Here is a 5,363-nt window from a genome sequence, read left to right as displayed (position 1 = left end):
ATCAGCTGCTGAAAGTGTGTGCTCATCTCAGTGGCCCAGTGCGCAGCTGAATCTTGCATGTACTGTATGTAGTTTTTATTAAAAGTTTCTTTTTTAATTCTTTGCCACCACGTTCGTTCTCGTCCCATAGAGTCATTCTGGCCTGGGCCATTATTCTTTCTTGTAATAAAAATACATGGTAATGATGGTATACAAATACTCCAGCAATGTACAGCGATCGGTGGACATGACATGGAATGTGTGTGGAGAATGAACTTATATGTGGGCGAATTGATTCTCATATGTGGGCGAACTGACTCATGTATGTGGGCGAAAAGTCTTATGGGCGAATTGACTTGTGGGCGAATTGATGTGTGGGCGAATTGGCATGCGGGCGAAATGACCGCAAACCGCAATCACTCCTCCCTATCCTTTGTACTTGTCATTTATATGATTTGCATATATTTCTTTAACTTAATTTTTAGTCCGAGTTTATTTTAACTCTTGTCTTTTATTTTTTATAGCTTGAAAATGGGACGTTTACGTCTTGAAACGTCGCAGCAGGAATAAAGTACTTTGAAAAGGAATAAAGGACTGGTCCTTCTCCCTACACCTAATGATGTCTACCGGTTGATAGAACCCCTTTCAATCCTCAATATATATATATATATATATATATATATATATATATATATATATATATATATATATATATATATATATATATATATATATATATATATATATATATATATATATATATATATATATATATATATATATATATATATATATATATATATATATATATATATATATATATATATATATATATATATATATATATATATATATATATATATATATATATATATATATATACATACATATATATATATATATATATATATATATATATATATACATACATATATATATATATATATATATATGCAAGTATGTATAGTGGTATCTCATACTCATATCTATACTTCAACTACAGAGCCGAGGATGAACTATTAATACATAAAACTTTCAAGGTGATAGCCAGGATTACAACCTATGCATCATTGTCACAGAAGTACCAGACAGTTTAGATATAAACTTACTGTATTCCAAGCCAAAATACAGCCTATTTAGGGTTATGGACTTCATGAAAGGGTGAAATGCCTCCTATATTTTTGGCATATACACACACATATATATAGAGCCTATGTATACTCACACACACACACATATATATGTATACACTGTATATGTGTGTGTGCTTATAGCCACAGTGACCTCTTAACCCTCGATTTCATAAACGTTTTTCGAAGCGTTAGCCACTCGCAAGCTTTTGAATCCAGACGAACAATAAGGAAGTCATCCACCCGTGGCAGGATTCGAACCTACGCACCTATGAGCGTTAACAATTATTCCGCTATGCTTGAACCTTACCACGGAAAGAACAGGCCTCTTAATTTGTTTATCATCCGGTTTCAAGGCTTCTGGTGATGAGAGCATTCGACAAAAGTCGGGAAATCGAAAAGTTAAGAAGTCATATTGGTTATTATTAAAAGATTAATCTGGTGAAAGTGACCAGCAGCATATAGATTACATATACAGTATTACTAAGGGCATCAGATCCCAAAGTCGGAGTATTATTATTGCACAATATATGGGACATATTTCAAGTACCACTATATCTCGTTATCAACCTAAAAATTAGCACAAAGTAACAACTAATCGATAAACATAAGATGCACATCATAGCAAATTTTGAAGCAATTTTTTAAATACAATTAAAACATCAACCACAACAAAAAATACTAAAATAGAAAGATACACAGATGAAAGCAGGGGTGCGGTTGTCTGATTTCCGTCTAAAACTGGGTCGACTAGTGGTTAGGACGCCTAGAGTGAACCACGTGCCTTGCAAACGTGGCCAAGAGCTGTAAAGCACAGCCCCGGCGCCTGTCATCGGTATTAATATCATTAGCAGTAGTAGTTCCCATTTCTTCTTCCTTGTCATTCTTGCATCTGGGCTTTCTAGTCGGTGAAAACTTGCTAAGAAAGTTACGTCCTTACAACTCATTCCATAAATCTGTCACGAATATTATCATTTATGTAATAATCAAGTACAACGGCGAAAAACCAACCGGTAAACATAAGTTTATTAATTGAAGTGTGCACTTTACAATATTGTTTGTAAGATGCGTCGATGTTAAGAAAGTGCAATGCCATCCCTTAACATATTACTATAATTATGGAAAATATACACACACACAAATGGAATAATTCTCAAAGACAAGTAATCTAATACCTTATATTTTGATGAATATTTTGCGCTGCACATTTACAATGTTCAGTTACCTTTGACCATTAAATAGTCAGACTTTGTCAATGTAACCTCCATTTCAAGACTACATGTATATTGACAATATCTGCCCCTACTAAAATCTTTCTATAATCATATTATATATTTCACTATAATAGTACTGCATTGAACGAGAAGACACGAGCACGCACTTGAACGCACAGCACCACACCACACCACACAAACACACGCACACACACACACACACACACACACACACACACACATATATATATATATATATATATATATATATATATATATATATATATATATATATATATATATATATATATATATATATATATATATATATATATGTGTGTGTGTATGCTATGGGTGTGCACTAGAAAAACGGAGAGAGAGAAAGAGAGGAGATAATAACATGTCTGAGGGGGCTTATAACATTATCGAAAACCGGACTATAGGAATTCTGGATGTCCTCAAGGAATCCTCATTCGTTGCTTAGAAACTCATCAACTCCATGGATGAAAATTCCTCTCCTGATATGAATCCTATTCCATTCGGTCTGAAAAAAAAAAAAAAAAAAAAAAAAAACAGAGAAAAGCCTTTATTTTTTGCACCACTTCCATTCTATTTTTCCTTTTCTTTTCTTCGCTGATAATATCCTTAAAAGTTTTCAGATGGAAGTCCTTATGAATTTATTTTATTTTTTTCCAGAAAAACTTTCGTATCAGAAAACCTCAACGTCAGGGGAAAGGTAATCAATTTTCTGATATTATTATTACTAATTCACCGATTTATCAAGTTCTCAAGAGCATTCTTGTACAGTAAAGTAATATAAGTATAGATTACGTATTAGCCTGGGCTGTTATTTTTTCCGAAGATGAGACTGAAATTTTAAAAATTTAAAAATTGAACGAGAAGACACGAGCACGCACTTGAACGCACAGCACCACACCACACCACACAAACACACGCACACACACACACACACACACACACACACACACACACACACACACATATATATATATATATATATATATATATATATATATATATATATATATATATATATATATATATATATATATATATATGCGCGTGTGTATGCTATGGGTGTGCACTAGAAAACGGGAGAGAGAGAAAGAGAGGAGATAATAACATGTCTGAGGGGGGCATATAACATTATCGAAAACCGGACTATAGGAATTCTGGATGTCCTCAAGGAATCCTCATTCGTTGCTTAGAAACTCATCAACTCCATGGATGAAAATTCCTCTCCTGATATGAATCCTATTCCATTCGGTCTGAAAAAAAAAAAATAAAAAAAAAAAAACAGAGAAAAGCCTTTATTTTTTGCACCACTTCCATTCTATTTTTCCTTTTCTTTTCTTCGCTGATAATATCCTTAAAAGTTTTCAGATGGAAGTCCTATGAATTTATTTTATTTTTTTCCAGAAAAACTTTCGTACCAGAAAACCTCAACGTCAGGGGAAAGGTAATCAATTTTCTGATATTATTATTACTAATTCACCGATTTATCAAGTTCTCAAGAGCATTCTTGTACAGTAAAGTAATATAAGTATAGATTACGTATTAGCCTGGGCTGTTATTTTTTCCGAAGATGAGACTGAAATTTTGGTCCAGTTTGTTTGTCCACAGAATGACGTCAAAAAGAAAAAAGATTTCAGTGGATTTTGTTGAATGGCAGCAAAGGATCGGATTTGGGGAAATAGCCGGATCTGGATAAGTAACTTTCCATGGGAATAGGGTGGATTGCTCAGCCTTGGCGAAGGATTACGATCTCGTAATCCATTATTACTGTTATTATCGATTCATCCCTGTACGGAATCAACGGAAAATTTCCCAGGCGTTGGGCGTCTTATGCAACTGCAGAAAAGGCTTATCAAGCAACGAAGTAAGCCGCATTACACGTACTGAACACTCCACTCTTAATGTTGCACGCACCGGATCTAGATCGGCTTCAAACTGTAATTAAATCTTCCCTTCCCTATGATCAGTCATCTACAATATGACACTGGCATTAATAAAAAACTTTCAGTAATATTTCATACACGAACGAACAAAGACCAGTCACCAGGTACTACGTCATCGCCCGTCCTCCGTCGCTGGCAGAGGTAATAATTAAATTTACAGGTAAAAAAAAGGTACAAAATGCAATGGCAAGAATGGAGGGGGTAATGCCTGGCCATTGTCGTCTTCTTCCATAACAAAGGATTTAGTGGGAGAAATTCTTTCTTCTTCTTCCACGGAAAGAATAAACCTCGGTTAACGATCTGGCATTGTGGGAGTATGAGACCACGTTTTAAAAGCAACATTTTTCATTTTACAGCGGCTACGTTTTCTTTTCTTTCTTTTCGTTGGATTGCTCCACATGGTGTATGTACAGTATGTGTATGTATGTTTGAAGGAATTTTGAGCAAGTGTATAGCCATCAATGAAAGCTCATGCATGTACAAAGTACTGAAAATATTTAGAAGTATATGTATGCACATACTAGCTCAGATCATTTTCCACAGAAAATTGAGCATATGCAAGCGATTCAGTTTGAATATGAGTTCGTATAACTGTGATCATCAAATATTGAGTGAATTACTTTTTAACTGAATCTAGCTGTTTTTCAGCCTACCTGTAATATATTCGATTGCATTAAATTTCCCAGTTGCTTGATTTCGTTAGATTTAGTTTCCAATGTATTCGCAAAAAAAAAAAAAAAAAAAAAAAAAAAACTACCAACATTTTCTTTTGACATCAGTACGATAAGCAGCTAGCCATTAGGCAAGTGACGATTTTATTCCCTTTGTAATTGGATATCCGCCGATTCTCACTCGCTCTCTACTGACACACGTGGCTCCTGGGCGCTTCCATCAAACATTATTTTGGCGTCCGTGCTCAAGTGACTGAGATATTTTGATTCATTACCTCCCTCAACGAAGAGAGGAGGTGGCGCTTTCCTTAGCGTGTGGCGTGTGTGTGTTCTAGTGTATGTTTTGCATGCACGTATGTAAACATGGTATCTATAGAATGTTCGAACATT

This window comes from Macrobrachium rosenbergii, chromosome 12 (assembly GCF_040412425.1).
Source record: "Macrobrachium rosenbergii isolate ZJJX-2024 chromosome 12, ASM4041242v1, whole genome shotgun sequence".
In the NCBI taxonomy this organism is placed as follows: Eukaryota; Metazoa; Arthropoda; class Malacostraca; order Decapoda; family Palaemonidae; genus Macrobrachium; species Macrobrachium rosenbergii.
Note: the sequence above shows the minus strand (reverse complement) of the source record.